Source organism: Callospermophilus lateralis, unplaced genomic scaffold (genome assembly GCF_048772815.1).
Source record: "Callospermophilus lateralis isolate mCalLat2 unplaced genomic scaffold, mCalLat2.hap1 Scaffold_177, whole genome shotgun sequence".
Taxonomy (NCBI): domain Eukaryota; kingdom Metazoa; phylum Chordata; class Mammalia; order Rodentia; family Sciuridae; genus Callospermophilus; species Callospermophilus lateralis.
This window is the reverse complement of record NW_027512821.1, coordinates 1-24,199: the sequence shown is the minus strand read 5'-3', so window position 1 is coordinate 24,199 and position 24,199 is coordinate 1. Positions and strand designations below refer to the sequence as shown.

Sequence of the window (24,199 nt, the reverse complement as noted above, 5' to 3'; positions counted from 1 at the left end):
CAAAATGGGCACCCGACACGCCAGCGGTCTTCAGTGCCCCGGGCGCACTCTAAAAGTTCACAGTAGTAAGTGGCTTGGTCCAAGAGAGGGAGACCCACTTAAACAACCCAACTCACAACTGAAGAAACTGGAAAAGGAAAAGAACTAAGCCCAAAGATGGAGAAGAAGAAGGAGAAAATAAACTAGTAATACATGAAGTAGACACCAGAAAACACCAGAGAAGACAATGAAACTAAGAGCTGATAAAGTCGACAGACCCTTAGCAGATTCACTAAGAGAAGAGAGATAAGGAGTGGAAGAGGCCTTATCACAACTGATCCACAGGAGCACAACGGATAACGGGAGGACTGTGACAGTCACACATGCCGCAAATCAGACGACCTGAGGACACTGTGAATACAGTCGAGAAGACCGGACCACGAGGCCACAGAGATCCCAGCAGCCCAACGATGAGGGAGAAGATGGGAGTGACAGAAACACCCCGTCAAAAAGAGAACCCGAGAGCTGCACTGCTGGACTCCACCGGAGCTTACAGTCTGATGAGGACTGATGATGACCCTTCTCAGACTCTTTCCAAAAAAAAAAAAAAAAGAGAAGAGGAAGAGGGTGCTGTGGCTGGCTGTTGGTGTTTCCCCTGCGTCAACACTGGACCCCTCATGTGATACATCAGATGGAGACCTCTGGGATCGATTGGGCCACCAGGGCTTGGCCCTCCTCAGTGGGAGCAGGACCTTGTGAGAAGCTGAAGGAGCATCTGTTCCTTCAACACCAAAGGAGGTCCGGCTTTGAGGTGGACTGTTCTCTCACCAGATGCTGAATCTGCTGGAGCTTTGATTTTGGACTTCTCTGCTGCAGAACTGTGAATTCTGAATTTCTATTGTACAACATTACTGAATCTAGGTAATTTTATTATATCAGCCCAAATGGATTACACAGAGGGAAAAATTACCCAACTCATTTTATAGAACCAGCGCCACCCTGACACCAACAGCGAACAAGGACAATACAAGAGAAGGAAATCAGAGGCCAGCATCCTTGATGAACATAGTCACAGAAATCTAGACATTTTCATCAAACAATAACTCTCCATTCTTCGTTTCCTCTGAATCCTGGCAACCACTGTTCTACCTTCTGTCTATAACCTTGACTACTCTAGGGGCTTCGTATAAGCGGGAGCATACAATACTTGTCCTTCTGAGTCTGGCTTATTTTACTTAGCATAATGTCTTCGAGGTTCATCTGTGTTGCAGCATGTAGGAGAATTTACTTCCTTTTTAAGGCTGAATAATATTCCATTGTATGAATCAGCACATTTTGTTTTATTCATTCACCCATTGATGGACATTTGGATCATTTCTGTCTTCCAGCTATTGTGAGTAATGCTGCTAAGAACATGAGTGTATAGATATCTACTCGATACTCTGCGTTCCATTATTTGGGGTATATTCCCAGAAGCAGCTCCTGGCAGGTCGGAGGACAGGTGTGCATGGGTGACCAGCAGATGTGTCCTGAACAGAAAGAAAAGACTCAAGTAGGTCAGTTCAGGTCAGAGGCTACTGCACCACTCCCAGCCCAGAGGTCAGACAATAATGTGCACAGACAAGGAGAAGAAGGAAAAAAAAAAAAAACAGAAAAGTGTCTCTCTTCAGTGTTTGGACAATTCACTGCCATTCGTGCTAAACATTTCTCATCTAAATCACATTCACATTCACATCTATTACCTAAAGCCAAGGGTGACTGAGAGAAAATAAGATGGTAGTTCAATATGAAATTCTAGAGAAGTCTGCAGCGTCCTGGAACTTGGTTCACAGGCAGTAGATGCACACAGGGCTACAGAGTCACAGGTCACAGAGATCCTTAGGCCATAAAGCTTTTTACCTGGGCCCCCATCAAAGAGTGTTTTCAGTGCCCTGTTCTCGCTTCCAGAAATCGACTTTTTCTTGAACAAATGAGCACCGGGGGTTTATGAATTCCACTAACAGATGGTCCTGCCACAGACAAGTCTCATCAGAAAAATGTTTGGATTTTTAATCAGGACGTTCTTTGCCCAAGCGCATTCTTCCCTGGGCTGCATAAATAGCTTGAGCCCCCCCCCCGGCATTTCAGGGGGGCTCAGGGGCTTCAAGTGTTAGCAATTGGGAACTTCAGCACCCCCACCCCCTGCAACCCTACATGCACACTCCTGCCGTGATGTGCATCCAATTTCAAGTTCATTGAAAGGGGCTGGGCTGGAGTCTTGCAAAGGATGTTTTGGAGAGAGACCTGGGTTGGTTCTGATCCTGTGGCTGTAACGCGGGGGTGGGGGTCCCAGGGCACCCTGAATGTATTTAAGATATTTACTTCTTACATCCTCTGGCAGATAAGCCCTTCCTGTGGCCAGTGTGTCCAAGGACAATTAACTAGGGTAGGAAAAGAGAGCCCTGTCTCTCTAATCTTGTTGGGGAGAAGGAGAAGAACAAGAAAAATCTGCCCATTTTAAATAAACAGTAAGTGCTATATTCAAAAGGTAAACTGGGAACAGAGTAGGCCCCCCCAAAGTTAGCCACTTCTGAAGTCTGACCCCTGTTATACATACAGCAATTTGGAGGGGTATTGGGGATAGAACTCAGAGGCACTTCACCACTGAGCCACACCCCCAACCCCTTTGGAAAAATATTTCACTGAGGGACAGGGTCTTTGCTAAGTTTCTCAGGGTCTTGCCAAGTGGCTGAGGCTGACTTCGAATTTGCGATCCTCCTGCCTCAGCCTCCTGAGCCGCTGGGCTTACAGGAATGTGCCCCGGTGCCCGGACCTGTTCTGGGAACCGAGGATTAAAAAAAAAGATGCATTTCTCCTGTGCACTGGGTGCTGAGAGCTCACAGTCTAGTGGGGAGCAGTCTCCTCCCGTGGGTACCCGCTCTGAGGCTGGCATGGAGGCCCAGAAGGAGAATCCAGAGATAGTGTCCACCAGCTTTGCTTCTGAAGGCTTCCCAGGGAGGTGGTTATGGGGCTGGGGGGGCTGCCAGGGTGGGGGGGAGCGGGGGGCAGGTCCTTGTGACTTCACCAGGAAGAATTTGAGTGAAACGCATGATAGTAAACAAAACGTTTAATAGAGAGAGTGAAAGGAGAGGGTTATGTCCAGCACCAACTGCCTCAAATTGAGGACGGTGGGGTGCTCGCAGGTCTGAGTCCTGTGTTCTTCCTGCCTTGATTTGCCCGTCTCCCCTAAACCATACCCTTTGGCGAGGCCCCAGCCACTTCCTCTGTGAGGGACTGAACCCAGGGTGGTTAGGACATCGTTGGTCGCAAGAGATAACGACATCACTTATCTGAAAACCACTGCATCCCCTGAGGAGCTGTAGCTGGGCTCTGGATGTAGGAGACCCCACGTGTCTGACACTCACCTGTTTTAGTGAGGGCCCCGGGGACTTTATCAATCCCCTCGAGGGGTCCCAGTTCTCTGCAGCCTTGGGAAGGCTGGGCACTGCGGCTCTCATGTCCCAGCGCCTGCCTGTTCAGAGAAGGTCCCCCACAGCTTCAGTTGTCTGGCTCCTGGGTGCTTCTGGGTGCACAGGCCTGAAGTCCACATTCAACGTGGGTGAGGCACAGAGTCACCCAGGGCAGCGAATCTCCCAAATGTGATCCCAAGACCCACAGCACGAGGGACACCGGGGAGCTGGTGGGCAGTGCAAATTGTCAGAGCCTGTCCCAGACCTCTTCCTTCAGACCTGAGGATGGGACCTGGTCATCAGGATTTTAATGTCCCTCCAGGTGACTCTGATGCTTTATTTATTTACATATTGTGGTACTAGCCATTGAACCCAGGGGCGCTCTACCATGGAGCCACATCCCCGGCCCTTTTTATTTTCAGACGAGGTCTCCCTGATTGCTGAGGCTGGCCTTGAACTCGCGATCCTCCTGCCTCAGCCTCCCGAGTCCATGGGATGACAGGTGTACACCACGGTGCCCAGCTGACGCTTGCTTACAACTCCTGATCTAAGGTGTTTATTAAAAATAGTTTTCTGGACACATTCCAGGGATCCTGGGTCAGACGGCGGGGGGCAAACCCTTGGTAAATGACTACAGCATAACCCTAGGCTCGGCCTTCCTGCTCCCTACAGCAGGTCTCATCTCCCCCCACCCCATGGGCTCTTCCTGGGGTCACCTGAACCTGGCATTCACCTCCTCACTATGCCATTTTTCTGCCTAAGGGCCTCTCTGAACCTCGGTGAGTGCCTCTGTTGAATGGGGCATTGATAAGGTGACTAGAGGCCAAGTAGGCTTGCCAAGGTGACAGAGATACTTCCTTGATATTTCCAGAATATTAATGCTACCTTCAAGAGCAGGGTGATGTTTTCACATCAGTTTGCCTCAAAGGATGGTCCCTGGATCAGGCCGCTGGGGCTTGAGACAGTCTGTTTGGTTCTGTCTCTCACCACACATGCTGGCTCCTTGAGCAAAAGGGATTCTAGAACTCCAAGAAAAAAGCCCTCAAGAATGGGCAGCTCCTGACTGCTATGGGAAAGACAGTTCTCTGAATCCGGATTCGTGATTTTCTGTAGGCCGGTGTACTCTGCTTTCTTTCTGAGATTTTTCAGCTGAGTGTTGTTATTTTCTTTTGAGGCAAGGTCTCGCTAAGTTGCTTCGGGCCTCGCTTAGTTTCGGAGGCTGGCCTCAAGCTTGGATCCTCCTGCCTCAGCCTCCCAAGCCGCTGGGATTAGAGGCGTGCGCCCCTTTCGCCCTGCTGAGGGCTCCTTAAATGTTGACCATGTCTTCGCGGAAGAAGCAGCCGTCCCTGTTCTCATGGCCCAGAACGTGATGCAAGTCCTTCCAAGAAGGCTCCAAGGCATCAGAACACGGAATTTTCCAAGACCTCACATCCAAGCCCTTCCACGAAACTTATGACTTCCGTCTCTGTGGCACTGGAACCTGCTTTCTGCAAAAGGAGCAGAAACGCCTCATCTTTCCAAACTCTTCATGATTCAAGTGATTTTAAAAAATAAAAATAGAGTGACTGTTGAAGAAACAAAGTAGGAAGAAGAGTAAAATAAAACCTACCCGTCACCCACCTCTGTCTCTCCTAAAGCGTTTGATATGCATCAAGCATTCTGTACATTTTTTGTGACTAAGTCATAGGGCTGCCCAGTTTTCCTTATTTTTGGTGCTGGGGATCGAACCCCAAGTCTCATCCTCGCTAAGCATGCAGTGTATACCCCAGCCATCCAGAGGTTTTGCAAATTTCTTTCTTCCTCTGTAACATAATGTGCTATTTTAAATATGGATATATGTTCTTTGGTTTTGTGATCGCTCATTTTCTTCCACTGTCCGTTACAATATTCCCCTCAATTTGGACATTTGATATGCACAGTTTGGGCTCCAACATTATGCAGATAATTGGAAAGTCTGGAACCTTCTAAGAGTGGATGGCCCTCTCCTCCTCCTCTTACCCCACATACAGCCTCCCCTAATTTAAAGGTTTACAGTTGAGCTCGCTCGGGGAGCAACTCCCTGGTTAGATAGAAAGCAGACTCCAATAAATTAAAAGCTCACCATAATTTTGTCTGTCTGTCTGTCTATTTTCTTAAATAAGTGCCCCCTGATTTTTTCACCTTGTAAGGGCACCTGATCTCCTTGCTTCACTGTCTCTTGAATGTTCCCATTTCTAAATGAGGTCTGAGCAAGCCCTTGCTTAACCAGGGCTGTGAGGTGGCAGAGATCCCCCAAGTTCCCAGTCGTTGGGTACCCAGAACCGAGCTCTGTGCCAGGTACCATCGTCGGTCCTCTAGAATCCCTGAATCCTGCATCTGCAGGTCCAACCAACTCCAGAACAAAAATATTTGAGAAAAATTTTTAAAAAACAACCTGCATCTGTCCTGAACCTGTATGAACTTGGCTTTCTTTGTCGTTTCTCCCTGAAGAGCGCAGTGAGACCGTTTTCTTCCCAGCAGTTGCACAAGATCAGGCATTAGGCTTGAAAGGATGCGCACAGGTTCTGTGCAAATACCGCCCCCTTTTATATAAAGGATTTGAACATCTGTGGCTTCTGCAATCCACAGTGAGCCTTGGAGCAAATGCCCCGCGGACACAGAGGGACAGCAGCAGAATTGAAAGTAGAGGGTTTCCTTCTCACTAGCCGGTCACTTCTTGGTGGTCACTGCCAGTAACGCTGGTGGGTCCCCTTGTTCTTGTAGCAGAGGCCCCAAGAGTAGGACAGAGGGCTTTTGCCTTTGGAGATAGAGGTTGGGTCCCTGCCAGGTGTCATTTAGCTATGTCCAGCCCCATGAGCACTGTGGTTAGGAATGTAGGCCACAGGGCTGATCGCACCAGACCACACCATTCTCTCTCTTTCTCTCTCTTCCTCTTGAAAACAGACAGGGAGGTCAATGGAGTCAAAGATAGAGTGCAACCGTGTAATAGAAAAGTGATTCACCACAAAGATGCCGAGATAACTTCACCTGGGGAAAGGAGGTGTCCATCTGAAGATTATGGGCTGAGGTTGTGGCTCAGCGGTACAGAGCTTGCCTGGGCAGGCCAGGGCGCTCATCATGGGGTGGGACCTTAGTGAGACAGCAATGAACATGTCCAACCCAAATCAGCCAAACAAGACCATTCCAATGACCATCCCCTGGCCTCCTGGGGGAAACCCCTGCCTTATCATATAGAAAGCCAAGAGCTCAGTGGTGGTTCCCCAGGGGCTGCACCCTGGGTGCTCACGATGCCTCTCGAGACCTTCAGGCTTACCTCACAGTGAGCGGTCAACAGGAGATCTTTGATGTGACTTTTCGGGGCTGGAACAGGTGGAAACAACCTGGCCCACAAGTGACATCTGAAAACAGAATAAAGGAAGGAGCCAGTGAGCACGGGTGTCTCTCTTGTCCCTCCATATCTACTCTGAGAGTTGACCTCGTCAGTCCCAGGACTGGATGATGGATCAACTCAAAATCCAGGGTGGGCTGACCCAGGACGGGCACGGTGGTGAACACCTGTGATCCCAGAAGCTCGGAAGGCTGAGGCAGGAGGATCGAGAGTTCCAAGCCAGCCTCCACCAAAGTCAGGCCCTCAGCACCTCAGTGAGACCCTGTCTCTAAATAAAATATTCAAAGGGCTGGGGAGGGGGCTCATGGGTTAAGTGTCCCTGGGTTCAATCCCTAGTATGAAAAAATACCAAAAATTTGCCGATCCAGACTTCCAGAGGAGAGGGGACATGGGTGCATGTCGCTAGGCTGGGTCCTGACACTGTGTCCTTCATATCTAGCATGTTCCCTGCGATGCTCACGCCCGGACATGGCTTGCTTGCTTTTCCCTTCCTGTGACTGCCATTCACCTGGCCCCAGCCCAGAGACGCCATTTGGATAGAACATTTAGGACAGTAAAGCTGTTTCACATGAAGTTCATTTTCCGAGTTATGAAAGGGCTGAGACAGAACATGCCATCAAGCCTCGGAAGGGTACTGTATCCTACAGAGTGCTACCAGGGATGGAGAGGGGTCTGGAGCCATTTGCAAGTTGCTGGGTCTGCATGGCATTTCCAGGATCTGTGTTGGACCTAAGAGCCACCAGCCCCTCGGGGCCAGGTGGTGGAAGGAAGCACTTCACCGTTGAGGCGTATGCCATAGAAATGGTAGGTATTTGGTGCTCCATTCCTTGGAGAAAAGTAATAGGTGATTGGTGAGAGCATTTGAATACCTATATATGAGTATGGTTAGCACTCTGTTTCATTGCACCTGTGTTGATTTCATTGCAGAATTGAAAATTTGGGACTTAGTGGGTTATCAAAGACCCATAGCAAAAAAATAAAAATAAATAAAATAAAAGCCCAGTTAGCACTGAATGGGAAGGCTAGAACACCCAGGTCAAAAGCTTCACAGAAATGAGGAGGTCATTGAGGAATCTGAGAGTGTGGGCAGTGGCCAAGGGCCACGAGGTGTTCTGTCCAGTGTCTGAGCGAGGCCTGCTGATGCATCTCGCTATCTATTTGGTCTCTGCTGACCTCAGAAAGGTCACCCAGAAACAAAAAGAAATACTATCAATTCGACCTGATAGCTAACACCCTGTGTCTGATGGATGCAGAGACAGAAGACCTACATCCTGCAGAGCAGCGGGCAGATCAACACAGCGAAGCAGGCGGTCACCATGAGCAGGATGAGGAGCCATTCCATCAGGGGCTTCCGCATCTCGCTTCCTGGTGGAGGGGAAAAAGAGAGAAAGATCCGAGTTAGGGATCAGAGGTAGATAGGAGGAAGGTTGAGGCTTGGGGCATCAGGAAGCTGGGGTGTGAGTGGTAAAGTGGTGGGTAATGCTGGGCAGGTGGCTTCACCTTCCTTAGACTGAGATGATCATAGTCCTGCAGTGGCCAAGAGGGTGAAATGAAATGAAATAGCAGTGAGGCCACTTTTAATCGCAATGCATTATTGATTCATTCGGCAAGGACTTGCGGAGTCCCATCCGCCTGCACCTGGAACCCATCCACTCGAGGAGTCAGATTTTTTTGATGGAAAAGCCCACAATTAGTTCACAATTAGCAAACTCATTGTAAAAGCATTTTTTACAAAGTCGAAAACAGAACTTGTGGAGGGAGTAAGAGAGCATATTTGTAGTTGACACAGTGGTCTCAGACTCGGCTGTAAGTGCTTTATGATCTAGATTCCCCTCAAAGCCTCCTTTACCCATATTCCCACTTCACAGATAGGAGAGCAGACGGAAATGACCATTTGTCCGTGCAGTAAGCATTTGGCGTGCATCTTAGTCTCCATCTAAATGTGTTCCTAATCCACATTCCAGGGACAGACACTTGGGGGTTTCAATGATAGCTTTGGGGTGTGTGAATCTTTTTTTTTTTTTTTTTTTTTTTTTTGGTAAGGTACTGGGAATGTGTTCAAGAAAAACCCAAGGCCATTCTCTAAGTGGTATTTAAAGAATCGATGTCCTTAGTCGATGTGGTGGGTGGTGCACACCTGTGTCTAAGGGACTGAGGAAGGAGGATTTTGAGTTTGAGGGCAGTCTCAGTGACTTAGCAAGATTCTGTCTTAGGGGAAAAAAAAAGACTGGGCATATGCACAGCTCAGCCATGGAGCAGTCCTGGGTTCAATTTCCAGTACAAACAACAAAGGCAGCAGAGGGGTGTGCATGGTTGCTAAAATGCCTCTATGAACCCTGAGTTAGGTCCCTGAACACAGCAGGTTCCTTTCTGTGGCAACGACCTCTCCTTCATCATCCATCCATTTAACAAGGATTTAGGAGCCTCCTTAGATGTCTGGGGCACTGTCCAAGGTCCTGGGACACAGTGGTGAAGAGAACAGGTGGAAAAAACTGCAGGAGGTCAATAACAACACAGGATATTGGGACACCTGAGCCCAGGTGTGGTGGGGTTCTGAGTGCCCGGGGAGAAGAAGCCTCCAATCCTCAGTTTGCCCTTGACTTGGTCTATAAAATGTGAAATGCATATACAGGCGGAGAGTTCCAGGCTGTGTAAATAGACTAAGACTTCCCAAAACCCCAGATGACTTAAAACCAGAAAGAAAAACAAAAAAGAAAAAAAAATCAAGGACCAAGAGAGAGAAGTGTCTTTAGATTGGGCGCCCGTGACTCCTCGCCACCTCATCTCTTGCTTTGAGGGTTTCTGGGGACTCTGATTGAGGTTCCTCTTGTACTTCCCCAAAGCGCCGATCTCTTACCTTCTGCTTTTGGATATTCACAGAGGTCCTGTCTTGAAGAAGCCGTGGTTTGGCTTGGCCACGTCCTCAAACCTATCATGCCTCTTCCTTCCTCTTCCAGCCCGAGTTCCTAGACTAAAGGATTTGGGCTGCCTCATTTGCCCAAACCAATCCCTGGTGATGTCTTCAAAGCCAAAGCCAAAGGATTCTTGAATATTTTTCTCCCAAGTCAAGTCTTCGTAACCTCCTTTCTGGATTTCAGTCTGTCAAAGGTCGAGTCCTCCTTTAAACACAACTGTGGGTTCTGCTACGCAAATGTTCCTTCTCCCTCTTTGTAATTTCAGCTGGCCCTCTCTGCTCATCCCGTGACCCCTGGTTATTTGCAACTATTACCTTATCTTTTATCTTATCTTTTAATTTAAGTCTTCTCCCAGGCCTTTCCTCTTGACCCTGCAGGATGCACAGTTCCATGTCTAGATCAAAAAGTGCCTATAAACCAGGTTTGGTGGCACATGCCTCTCATCCCAGCGGCTCAGGAGGCTGAGGCACGAGAATCGTGAGTTCAAAGCCAGCCTCAGCAAAAACGAGGTGCTAAACAACACTCAGTGAGACCCTGTCTCTAAATAAAATATGACATAGGGCTGGGGATGTGGCTCGGTAGTCGAGTGCCCCCAAGTTCAATCCCTGATACCTCCCCAAAAATAAATAAATAAAATAAAACCTCCCATAGATGAAATTCACTTGAGTGTTTTTGCAAAGCTGAGAACAGCCCAACCCAAGTTTGCATCAAAAAATAAAATAAAATAGGGTAAGAAAGAGTAAAGGAAGATTGGATTTTGTAGAGGGGAGTCAGGGGAGGGGTCGGGCGGTGGGGGTGGGAAGGATGGTGGGATGAGACAGACATCTTTACCCTATATACACATGATCACAGACTGGTAGAACTCTGCACCATGTACAGCCAGAGGAATGAGAAGTTATGCTCCATTTGTATACAATGTGTCAAAATGCATTCTACTGTCAAGTGTAACTACTTAGAACAAATAAAAAAAGATAGCCATCCTGTTGGGGAAAAAAAAAGCTTTCATTTTGAAATGTTCTGTGTGCATTAGCCTTGGTTTTTAAAATTAGGGAGAACACCCTCGGAGAGGCTCGACCTTTTATTTTTCCAAATCTCACCCATGCTCATCAGTGGTAGGATTCAGTTCTGCAGATGAAGCGCCCCAATGACCCCAAGCTTGACCACACTTGCTCATAGCTAAAGAGCAACTGGGGTGAATTCACAGCGTCACCTCCAATACTGTCTCACTCCTTGTCCCACTCTTCTTGTCTGAAAAAAGGAATTCGGCTTCCACCTTGTTCCCTCAACATAAACCATCCCCCTCTCTTGCTCATTAGGCAAGAACCCTAATGAGTCTATCCAGAGATGCTGGACTCGTCAGCGCGGATGCGAGTTCTGTACCGAGTCTGTCAATCCAGAAGAAAGGTAGCCTGTTTACAACTAGGTTCAGCGGACAGAGAAAGTTGGGGGTCCTATAGAAAGAAGAAGCAGTGTTGTAAATATTATCAGGCTCACACACACACACACGGCCACATATGTGGCTCACATTGTGTAACACCCACTAGCCAAGTCCTGATAATAGCACTGTTGTTTTGTGAGCATGATTACAAAGATCTTTTCAGTTAAACCACTCTCGGGTTATTGAGTTCAGCTATCCCTTTGATAAGCAAAGATTCTCCCCTTATTTGCAAAGAGATCGAGGCCCCTGATTTCATTTCATTCCATCAGAAAAGAACAATGTTATCCATGTACGTTAAGGTACCATGCGTGAGTGCTTGGGGGGAGTTTGGCAAGGGGGTTATGGCCGCTGGCCTGATTCCAGCAGGGTCTACTCACATGCAGCCGGGAAAGGACATAACCAAGAACACAACCAGGTCAGCTTCCTTGCAAAGACCAAATATGTTGGCAGGTACAGTTAGTGCAGGAAGAGCACTCACCATCTGACTTGTCAATCACCTGCTATTTCCAGTTATTTCCTAATGAACAAAGAATTGAGAGTCAGGGGCTATAAATAAGTGAGTTAACTATAAATAAATGAACTGGGCACGTCTTATGGTGTTGCTGAGGGAGAATAAGGAGAGCAGGCCCCACCAATGGTATAGCTATGCTGGTCATGAGGATGAAGGATTTCAGCAGCCTAAGAGTTGGGAGAGCCCTTCGAACATGTCACGAGAGAATAGATGTCTGCAGAGAAGGTTCCAGGAAGTTCCCAGAGGAGACAGGAGCTCAACTCAATACCAGCAGGGTTCTCGACATAAGTGACAGAAGAGAATTTCTGTGCAAGCCACACAAAGGCACAGAAAGGTTCATTTAGGAAGGTTGATGCACATGGAGGGGAGAATATGCACTGTCTCAAGAACGAGAGGCCCTGGTTTGGGCTGGGCACTCCATATTTATCAAAGGGCTCTATCAGGGCAGGACAGGAGGTGGGTTCAGGACGGAGCTGCACAATTTCATACCCATTTTCCCTGCATTTGCCTATTTACCTCCATTTACAAGGGCCCAGGCCCAGATTGACAGGCAGCTAAGTTTTCTTCATCTCAGTGGCTTTTGAGTGTTTCCTTGAGGATCCAGTGTTTCTCTTTATCCTACATCTCACATCCTTACTTGGAATTTTGGAGTCTTTGGCCTTGTAGATCTTTTTTCTTTAAAGAACTATTTCATGCACACGTTCCTGGGTTCAGTCCCAGAACTGTTCACAATTTCCAGGTAACTTGAATCTTTTCTCTAAAGAATCTTTACTCTTCCCTCCCCTGAAATCGCAGCCACAGATGCTTCTTTTTAAAAAGTCGCTGGGCAGTGCCTTGTGTTGATGTCAAGATGAGTTCCAGAAAGAGGGAGTTGCACAGCCTGTCCTGAGGGGCATCAGCCCTCGGGATTGACCATTTGGTTCCTGGACACTCTGCACACGTGGCCAACTTAGAGCATTTGGGAACCCCAACTTGGAGCATTTGGGGAACCCTGCTGTCTGGGTTTCTGGGGACCTCGATCTCCTGTATTTTTGACATCTCAACTTTGCAGATGATCCAAAGGGTGGAAATTCTATTGTTCTGTGGCCTGGGGGTGGATGTGGGGTGGGATGGCATCCAGGGGCCAGGAAGTCCCCAGGGTTGGACTAGTGAGTGCCAGCTCTGCTCCTGGCTGGTGCGGGACCTGGTGAAGCCACTTGTGACTGGACGCTGCAGCCCCTCTTGCCCTGCAAGTCCCTCTTGCTCACTTGGTTCTAGAGACGTTCAGTAGGCCCCAAGAGGGCTGAGTCATGGACAGAATTCAATGTGCTCATCCGGGATGCTGGGTTCAACCAGCTTTCCTTGGTGGAAGGGCGAAGCTGTGGTGGCTCTCAGGAGATCCTGGGTTCCCAGTGCAAGGCGCAAGGTGACCCCGAGGTGCCTGGGCTCTCCAGTGCAGCATGGGCCCCAGCTGGAGCCCCCCAAAAAGACAACAGGAGTGAGCAGAGGGTGGAGGTCACCACCCCCAAAAGGCACACAGTCCTGTTCACCTGGAGAAATGGCTCAGGTGAAGTGAAATCTGGAGAAGTGATGGCGACTGGAGCCTGGGGCCTTTACAAAGGGCTGGAGAGCCCCTGTATGAGTTACCCCCCAGGAAGGCTAGGCTTGGGGCCATTTCTTTCTCTGTAGGCAAAGGCCTCGCGGCAGCGAGGGCATCACACCTTCTGCAGGTCCTGAACCTGCAGCTCCCTTCCCTGTGGGATCATCTGATGTATCGCCTCTGCCAATCCCCAAAGGCAGCTGCAGGGGTGCGGTCATCAAACCAAAGTGACAGCAAGGGTGCAGGGGTTCCATCCAGGTTTCACCTTTTGCTTTGGAGGTGGCCAAGCAGGGTATCAGTCTATCTCTCACTTTGCAAAATGGAGATGGGGGGTGGATGTGTGTAAAGGGCTTGGCACGGAACCCACGTAGTAGATGCTCAATGCCCAGGCAGCATTCAAGCCTCAAGGCAAATCCTTGGAGCATGACCTAAATCGGAGTGTTGTCAGAATCCTCAACAAAAATGCACAGCGGACGGGAGGCGAGGATGGTCTTATCCTGCAGGGATCTGCATTCAAATGAACGTGGAGGAGAACTGGAGAGGAACAGGTGGGTCAGAGGAGCCGGAAGAGGTCCAGGAACTTGGCCCTGCTGCTTGGCAGGACGGAGGCTGAGCAGATCAAGAGCTGGGAGGATCCCGAGTTCAGAGCCAGCCTCAGCAACTTAGTGAGGCCCCAAGCAACTCAGCAAGATCCCTGTATCTAAATAAAATATAATAAAGGGCTGGGGAGGGGGCTCCGTGGTTAAGCACCCCTGGGTTCCATCCTTAGTACCAAAAAATAAAAAATAAAAAAATCACAGGTAGCCCCCCACACACACTGTAGTGAACAAATGGTGGGGCTGCCATGCGGGGGTCTACCCAGCCTGGAAACCACAGGAGCCTGGCGAAAGGAAGTGGCCTCACCAGACCCAGCCCAGCCAACATCCCCCACTTGCAGAACCCAGAGTCCCCCGTGAGGGGATGAAATACATCTCCTCGGCTTTACTGTGCCTGGCACCCAGGTCCTGGAGCTGCCGTCCTCGTCCCCCCGCCTGCTGATCTGCACCAGCCCTTGCCTCTGCAGTTGTCACACTGTGGTGCCAACAGGAGAGGGGAAGCCGAAGGGACCCAGGGCAGGAGGGCCCCTCTTGGCCTCCTCCTGGCCTTTCCCCCCAAATTCTGCAAACTCAACATCTGCCGTAAGACCTGGGGACCTCTGAATTGACACAGTGACAAGACACTGCTGGAAAAGAGAAAGCAGGTGAGCCCAGGACAACGTGAAAATGCCCCTGGGGCTGAGACAGTCTAACCTCGTCTTCATGAAAGGGGTGGCTGTCGGTGAAATGGGTGAGATGCTACCCATCCAAGAGGGACACCTGGGGGTGGGGTGCAGGGGGCAGGGACTCGTAATGAGCTGAGATCTGCACTAGCCAGCCATTGCCTAGGACCAGGACGTAATGGCAAGAGGGCCCTAAAGTGGCCAGTGAGGGACAAATTCAAAACCAGCTTAAAATGAACCCTCCGTCCGGATCCCCTTCGCCGCTCAGCAGATTCAAGGAGGGGTGATGTGGGGGCGGAGAAACAGGATTGGTGACAGGGGGAAGGGACTCTGAGTCACAGCTGACGACACAGGCCAAGAGGGGTTAGGTTGGACGGGCTGAGTCCCCACTCGGTCCTCTCTAATGATCTCCATGCCCTCGGATCAACATTCATCCTCAGAATCCTCCTGAACACTGTACCTAGGCAGCCTCTGAGTACCTGCTTCACCGTATTATCTTTGGTCCCTTCTAACTTGGGTGGGAGATCTGGACATGGTCAGAGCCCTGGCTAACACCTAGATGGCCCACGCTCTGGTCAACTGGGATGACAGCTTCACATCGCACCCCTTCCCAAATCCTAAGTGGATTCTTAGCCACCACCTTGCTCTTGGTCTCTAGCATGGTGCTTTGAAATTCCTTGGGCAGCATTCAAAATAAAATCTAAGAGGGCTGGGGAAGGAGCTCACATCTGTCTGTCTGTCTGCAACAGCCTACGTGGTGGTGTTAGGAAGGTGCTTAGAAATATCAATGGGGCCACCGAGCTTGGTGCCCGTGGGAAGTCGCAGAAAACACTTTAAAAATGGAAACCTTGTGAATTCGAGGAATAAAAATGAAGCCCCCACCCCAGGCATCTGACAAAATGAATCATCTTGTTCAAAAGCCTTGCTGAGGCGTGGTTCTTCTGTGTGTTTCTTTTTCAGGCCCCACAGTGAGTTTTTTATCTGGGGACACGAAGCAGGGTGGAGGGAAGTCCCTTTTGCACTGGGGTCAGCGTAGGTAGGTCAACCTGGGGGCACAGAGAGGGGGGTGCTGAGGCTCAGCAGAACCCTGCAGCAGGTGATGTGGTGTGTTCTCAGTTCCTCTTACCCCACTTTCAGTTCCCTCTCCTCTGGAAGGCTCCTGCTTGCTCTCCGAGCCCTCTAGTGATGTCAGGGCCACAACATAAGGCCATGTGTGTTGCGCACTGCACAATTTTTATGGGATCCAGGCTCCTCTGACTCTAAACAGTGTTCCCCTTCCCTGGTCTTCCGTGGAAGTCTACCTGATAGGCCTCAGGTCTGACTCCCATTCTCAGGGTCTAATGGGTCACTGCCTCAAGGGCACTCTGTAGTGAAGTGAATGGAATACAGAGCAGATTTTGGGGGTGCAGGGTGGAGAGGTAACCAGGAATTGAACTCCGAGGTGCTTAACCACTGAGCCACATCCCCAGCCGCAACCCCCACCATTTTTTTTCTTAATTTGAGACAATGTCTCACTAAGTTGCTTAGGGCTGCTAAATTGCTGAAGCTGGCCTTGAACTTGTGATCCTCCTGCCTCAGCCTCTTGAACCAGAGGGATGACAGACATGTACCACCATCTGTAAAAATCTACATAGTATTTTTTTTTTGCCATTCCCAAAAGAAATCTTAAATCCACTCTTCCAGCAGCCATGCCACACCATGACCAGCCATGACCACGGAGTTAGCCACCAAGATCTCTTACACGGGTCTTTCACTTCCACAGCACCTGGCGCCTTGTAGGATATTGACACCCCACACCAGGGGTCTAAGAGATGGGGTGCTTGCACCAGCCTAGGGATGAGCCCCATTTCTTCCTGCCACTTGCAAGTGACCTAAATTTTCTGGCAAAACAGGTTGGTGCAGGGAATTAATTGAGATAATGCAAGAGAGTCATTTAGCACTGTGTCTGGCAAATAACCTCCCATACCTGTGGCCTGCTCTGGTTGCTGTATTTCACAAAACCCCAAGAGGCAGACAGGTTGGAGTTGCTTCCTGTTGTCCCGCAGAGAGACCAGTGTGTTCAAGGATACGTGTGTGCAGAGGTTGGGTGTTCAACCCCGGCATTCAGTGGGGCACTCCTGGGTTATTCCCACCCTCCCTGCTCCCGTAGACCCTCAACCAGGTTCATCACATAGATAGGTGGAGTCCACTCACTCCAGAACCCGGCTGTCCTGTGAGACATTACAGCTGCTTCTTAACTGGGAGGGCCTGGGAATGTGCACTTCATGCACAGCCACCATCTAATGTCTGTGACCTTTCAAAGACCCCACTAACAGAAAAGATGGTCATTTTTACTTGCCACAAAAACTAGCCAATTTGACCAGAGCAACACAGGTGCTCAAGAAATACCCAGAAATTCAGATCTTCTGTCCATGAGAGAGAAGGCTCAGGGAGGGATCTAGATTTTCTGAAGATCACTCAATTTCAGAGTCATTTTTGAAGAAAAAGAACTGCATTATAAATTCAGAATTAGGTATGGGAACATCACAGAGCTGGAGAACAGATGAGTGGTTGCTGGGAAAGGTGGAGGGAGACAGAGAGATTGGGTGTGGTTATAAAATTGGCAAGAGGAGCCTCTCCCAGGGGCATGCACCTTAATCACAGTGAGTCTGGAGGCTGAGGCAGGAGGATGGAAAGTTGGAGGCCAGCCTCAGCAACTTAATGATGCACTTAGCAACTTGGTGAAACTGTGCACCCAGATAAAATATAAAAAAGTGCTGGGGATGTGGCTCAGTGATTAAACACCCCTGAGTTTCATCCTCAGTACCAAAGAAAAATGGAGATGGGGGAACAGCATCAGGAATCCTAGAAATGCGCTGTCCTGTATCCTGACTAATGATACACTTTGGATCTCTGTAAAGATACATATTGACACTTGCAGTTCAACATGTGCTGAAATTGCATAGAACTGAACACATTAATGCATATAAAGCCAAGGGAATCTGAATAAGATAGGTGCAGTGTCATCCCTGATAATCTGACCATCATATGGTACTAAGTTTTTTTGCAGGACACTGTACTTGGGGTAAGCTTCGTAAAAGGCAGTTGAGCTCTTTTTTCTTTGAGCAGCTTGTAGATGTACACTTAGCTGAAAAAGTTCAAGCCTTTGGAGAGAAGGAGGAACAGAGGTTTCCAAGCAAGACAACAGGTAGGACTCACGAGAAGGGCTTGCTCTGGGGACCGGGTGGACACCCAGGCTTGGCTGGCTTCCTGGAAAAGCCACCTCTGATGGAACTATCGGTGGAGTCATAGGAGATGTGACCCAGCAGAGACGCAAAACCATTCCAAGACACCCCACCCCAAGTTCTCAGAGACTCACCCACATAGATAGGTGGAGTCCACTCACTCCAGAGCCCGGCTGTCCTGCAGGCGGGACTCACGGCCGCCCTCACTTGAATGGAGTACTTGGAGAGATGGTCAATGACGGAGACAAATGCATTGGTTGTGATCCTTTCGATCTAAATGGGGGAAAAAAGTCTTGTAAGAATCTCAAAACCCATAAGGTATGTCGATGACCAGCTTGAGGGGTCCTGTAGAAATAAAGTGACCCAGTGTTCAGGAAGTCACTCAAAGACATCTGGCCATCCATGCTAAGTCCAGGAGCTCCCGTAGGGGCCCAATTGATGTTTCAGATGCAAAGACCAGAGGAGCCTCTACCAGTGTGAATAGGCTCCCTGGCCTTCTCCCTCTGCATCCTGAATCCTAAACAACGTCACAAGGGCTGCCCATTCTGGTGTCTGCAAACTCATCTGCCACCTGATTTTGAATGACCTACAAACTATGACCTGCTACGTTTTGGAGGTTTCTATGGAGAGGGGGTTTAGTACAGTGGATGGATCCCAGAGGTGATAGACAACCCAGCCATATCCCAGCATTTTTCAAAATTTTTAATGTTGAGACAGGGTCTTCCTAAGTTGCTTTAGGGTCTTGCTAATTTGCAGAGACTTAAACTTTCCATTCTCTAGCTTCGGGCTCCCAAACCCCTGGGCTTACAGGTGTGCACCACCTCACTCAGCGGCTTAGGTATTTTTCAGTGGCTGGAAAATCTCCAAAGAAGAGTCTTGTTTCATGATACATGAAAACCACATGAAATGGAAATTTTCGTGTCCACAGATAAAGCCGTATGGGAAGCAGTCTTACCCATTTGTTGACACTGTGGCCACTTTAATTCTGAGTAATTTTGATAGAAAAATGAATGGCCTGCAAAGCCTCTCACCATTTACCAAAAAAAAAAAAAAATGCAGGCAGGACAGGCTCAGCAAAAGCGAGGTGCTAAGCAACTCAGTGAGACCCTGTCTCTAAATAAAATGCAAAATAGGACTGGGGAGGTGCCTCAGTGGTCGAGTGCGCCTCAGTTCAATCCCTGGTACCCCACAAAAAATATATTGATGAAATCTCATTGCTCTGCATTTACTTTTTCTGTTATCAGTGAGACATGTGTTGGAAGCCTGCCACCCCTGTGTTTTGCTCTAGCTCGGTGACTGTGAGCAAGACTGTCTTTTTCCAGGTCTTGCCACTCCAAAAAGAATGGTAATTACCCAAGAGTTATTGTGAGGATAAGATAAAATTACAAAGCTTGACACGTAATCTATCCTCAAGAAATGTTGGCAGTTTAATGAGGTGGGAGGTTTTCATTTTTGTTTTATTATTTTTCTGAGATGGGATCAACTTACATTGCCTAGGCTGGCCTCGAAGTTGCGATCCTCCTGCCTCAGCCTCCCAAGTAGCCAGAATGACAGGCACATGCCATTGTACCCCGTATGTGTTTTTTAAAACTGCGGTAAGATACATTCAATATAAAATTGACCATCTGCTGCATTTTTAAGTGTACAGATCAGCAGTTTTAAATACAGTCCATCTTCCCATGCTTCTCATCTTGCAAAACTGGCCCTCTGGGCTGGGATGTAGCTCCGTGCACAAGCTCAGGTTGAATCATGAGCAATAGCTCTGGTTTGTTCTGAGAACTTGAGTGCTCAGGAGGTTGAGGCCGGAGGATACCAAGTTCAAGACCAGCCTCAGCAACTTAGCAAGACCCTAAGCAACTTGGTGAGACTTTGCCTCTAAATAAAATATTAAAAAGGGCTTGGGATATGGCTCAGTGGTTAAGCACCCTGGGTTCAATCCCTAATGCCCCCCCAAAAATAAAAATTAACAAGTAAATAAACCCAGGCTGTGTGACACCTTCCACTGTATGTACACACCACATCTTGGGTGTGTTGTCATCCATCGATGGCACCTGGGCTGCCTGTAGCTTTGGGCTGAGATGGGATCTAACACAGCCAAAACCATGGCTCTAGGTCTTGGAACACTGACGTTTCTGCTTTCAACCGAGCCATGACATTTTACATTTTCCCTACACCAGTACCCATGAGGTTTCATCTGACCCCGGGGATTATTTTCATCCATAAGAAGAACAAAAGGCTTGTAAGGTTTGGTTGATTTCCATAACACCTGGGTAGATGTATTTGACCTTGTTCATATCCAGCTATAACCAGAGCAGCCAATGGAGAAAAAAAAAATTGTTCAATGTTTATACAATGAATATTTGTCACGGACTTCTGGGACCCTCTGAGGAATTACCTGCAAATAATTCTTCTTTGTGTTGTGTATCTTCACTTCATAATCAAAGCAGTGCTGTGGAAAGGCGGAAATGGGTTTGTCCCATCGGATGGAGAGACCTGGATCTGGGCTGTGACATTGGTTGGCGGATTCTCTCGAGCTGGTTAGAGAAGGAGAGGTCAGTGACATGAGTTGGTGATCAGGGCCAATTGACTCCAATCCACCCACACCTTTCCAGGCATTCAAGATTTACCAGTAGATCTTTCTTTTTTTGTGGGGACTGAACTCAGGGGCACTCGACCACTGAGCCCTGAGCCACCTCCCCAGCCCTATTTTGTGTTTTATTTAGAGACAGGGTCTCACTGAGTTACTTAGCGCCTTGCTTTTGCTGAGGCTGGCTTTGAACTTGTGATCCTCCTGCCTCAGCCTCCTGAGCTGCTAGGATGACAGGCATGCACCACTGCACCCGGCTTTATCATTAGATCTGAATCAGCTCATCTCAAGCCACAGGAAGATTGTGACTTCCATAGGACTCCTGCATTGTAGTGGTGTGAAAAAGAGACCCTTCTTGTAAACTGAAGAGATTGCGACTGACAGAATTGCTTGGATGGCTGGATGCCTGTGATCCCAACAGCTTGGGAGGCTGAGGCAGGAGGATCACAAGTTCAAAGGTAGCTTCAGCAAAAGCGAGGCCCTAAGCAACTCAGCAAGAACCATCTCTAAATAAAATACAACAAAGGGCTGGGGATGAGACTCAGTGGTCAAGTGCACCTCAGTTCAGTCCCCAGTACCAAAAAAAAAAAAAAAAGAATTACATGGATGAATTCCCCCCACCAATGCCCTGGCTCAGGGCATGACTCCATTGTAAGGTCCCTGGAAATAAAGTACTTCCACATGCACATCCTTGTCCCAGATTCTAGGACTGAGATCTCACAATGAACAGATCATAGAGACACACTCAGAATGGGATCTGATGGCTTCAAAGTCAGCCCTTCCCTAAAGCAGAACGTTCTCAACCAAGAAACTGCTTCATTCTTTTAGCAATCCCAGGACTTGTTCATAAAATAAATTCCTGCCCCTGCACCAGCTCAGAACCATTTTCCCATTATCGTTTGCTTTTTAGGTCTCTGTCGGAATCTTTTATTGCCTATTTTCATAAAAGGGACGTTTGGGGGGTTGCACAGGAAATGTACCATTGAAGGGAATAGCAAAGGGTCCGATTCTGGGGCCGGATTTAGGCTCCCGTTTGATGGCAGGTGTCTCACAACCAAATCCTGCCCTGTGAATAACAAGTCTGTGTCTTTATGGAACATTTATGCCAGGTAGAGTTCCAAATGAAAGATATGGAAATGACAACCCCCACACAGTGTGGCCTGGGGAGAGGGAAGGAGGAAGAAGGTGACCCATTGATATCATTGATCCTTTCCCAACACATCCTTTCCTAGTGACAGGAGAGTCCCTGGGAAGGAACCATCCATCAAGCCTAAAAAATGACATTCTTTGGGAAGGAGCCAAAACATGAATCCTTCTCCCCCAAATAAATCCTTTCCCAGTGACACTATAGTAGAACACCATCCCCAGACCTTCTCTTCTCACAACCTGTCTCCTGAATGCCCAAACTGATACGTTCTATTACAGTCTCTCATGCTTAAGTCATCTCCCAGTGTCACCTACATACGCATGAATTCCTCCTATAATTGGGGGCCATTTTTCTACCCAGAAAGTGAGCAGTGTGGTGCACGCCTGTCATCCCAGCAGCTGGGGAGGGTGAGGCAGGAGGATCTCAAGTTCAAACCCAGCCTCAGCAACCTGGTGAGGTGGTCCTAAGCCACTTACCAAGACCCTGTCTCACAATAAAAAATAAAAAGGGCTGGGGAGGTGGCTCAGTGATTAGCTAAACTCTGGGCTCCCACTACTGCTGCTCAGTGGATAGATAGCTCAGGACTCCTCCTGTGCTCCCGTCCCCGCCTGCCCTTGGGCACCTACATGGAGGAGCCCGAGATGGTAGTGGGGGTTCTGGGGTCTGTCAAAGAGCAAGACACGCCCAGTTCCCTGGACTCCCAGCTCTGGGGTCCCTTCTCTTCAGCTGTGCCTGTCTCTTTCTTAAATAAAACTCATTTTCTAAGCTTGGGGGCGTTTCCTCTTTAACACCAGGAAAACTAGGGCCTGATCCTCATCTCCAACAGGGGTATTGACAGCATCTCCTGAGCAGTGTCTGGGAATGTGGTCAGACATCCTGCAACATCCAAGGCCAGTCCCCATAGCACAAAAGTCATGCAACCCAAATCTGCAGCAGTGTTCCCACTGAGCCACCTGCCACTGTCAGCAGCACAAACATAGTCCCACCCCTGCAGCGCTGAGGACCCTGCCATGCAGTGATGTGGGCCACTCTGGGCAGAGTCTGTCTTACCGATGCCTTGCACCCCATACAGCTGATCAAAGGGTCTGATGGCAGCTGTCCTGCTGGTGCTGTTAACGTGGACCGCCAGCCAGCCGTGCCCTTGCTGCTGATGGATGACCTTGGGACCCAGCAGGCGGTATTTCTGCTGGTCGGGTCTTTGCTGTATTCCTGATACTCCTCGGTCCAAGAGCCATACCTACAGTGGAACGCTCGTGAGTTTCCTAAAGGTCCAGAGGAGGCGACCCAATGTATCAGCTCCTAGGGCAGCACCTAGGAGGTATGGGGGTAAATGCAGTGACTTTGAGGTTATGATAATATTTGTGCTAGTGGTAAACTACATCACGGGATCACCCAGAACTGAGGCTGGTCACCCTGAAGCTAACCCAGTGGGCAATCTACCTACTCTCATAGCGTCCTTGAAATGCCCTTGGCGGCAGCAACATTTGGAGGCTTCGCTTACAGCTAACAGGGAACAGCTCAGGGGGCTTCAGAGTCTCGCCCAACTTACCGCTAGAGTCAACAGAATTGAGCTGACTCCTGAGAGCAGAGTAGCCACCCAGGGCTCCAGCCAAGAATTCCAACACTGACCTGGATGCGGACTTCCAGCAGTTCGCAATAGACGCCCTCAGCGGGCGTCCCCTGGAGGCTGCGCAGCGCTCCCACAGCCCTGAGCGGCGCTCCCAGGGTCCTCCGCGGCTCACAGGAAAGGCTGCGCACGCACGGCGTGCGGGGCGGAGCCTCTCGCAGCCAGATGGAGGGTAGCATGCCGGGTTTCGTCGTAGCCTTCCAGGCGAAGGGCAGACCCGAGGCGGTGAGGACGTGGGTGCAGGAGCTGACAGGCAGTGCAGCCTGACAGGTAAGTGGGCTGCAGGAGAAGGGCCGCCCAGATGCGCCACCTCGTGCACACCAGCTTTCCGCGAGCCGGGGCTTCCCCTCCGCCGGTAGTGGGTGGGCGCTCCTGCGGTGGGCGCAGCTCGGCGCGGGGTACTTCCGGGTAGCCGGGCGGTGGGCGAGGAAACTTGCCCGGTGGGGCGCGAAGCTCGGGTCCAGGCGGTCCGGCTGTGCGGGTGGCGCTGCGGTTGGACTGGGAAGACGCACCGCCCCCTTGACTCTGGGAGCCTGCGCGCGCCGCAGGTGGCTGGCCGACGGTTGGTCCTTCCCGCAGCGTTCGGGCCACGCGCCGCTCTGAGCTGTCAGTCGGGTCCTGTCCTGCCCTCGGGGAGCAGCCGCAGCGACCCCTTCCCCGTTCCTCACCGTCAGTTGGTGGAGCAGGCGAGGGTACGGCAGGACTGGCGCGGGGGGGGGGGGGGGGGGCGGGGCGCCCGAGGTTCCCGCCCGGAGTGCGGCGCTTCTCCGTGGAGAGCGCTCGGCCCGCTCCTGCCTCTAGGGCTCCGTGGCTCTCGGGAAACGAGGTGCAGTGGGCACGGCAGGACGGGCAGGGGGGGGCGGGGGGGGCGGGGCGCCCGAGGTTCCTGCCCGGAGTGCGGCGCTTCTCCGTGGAGAGCGCTCGGCCCGCTCCTGCCTCTAGGGCTCCGTGGCTCTCAGGAAACGAGGCGCAGTGGGCACGGCAGGACGGGCGGGGGGGGGGGGGGGCGGGGGGGGGGCGGGGGGGGGGCGGGGGGGGCGGGGCGCCCGAGGTTCCCGCCTGGAGTGCGGCGCTTCTCCGTGGAGAGCGCTCGGCCGGCTCCTGCCTCTAGGGCTCCG

General features: G+C 50.1%; 1 pseudogene; it reads right to left on the bottom strand.

Moving 5' to 3' along the window:
* Positions 1-4,828: 4,828 nt before the first annotated feature.
* On the bottom strand, positions 4,829-23,784 carry LOC143388646 (interleukin-5 receptor subunit alpha-like; annotated as a pseudogene).
* Positions 23,785-24,199: the final 415 nt, after the last annotated feature.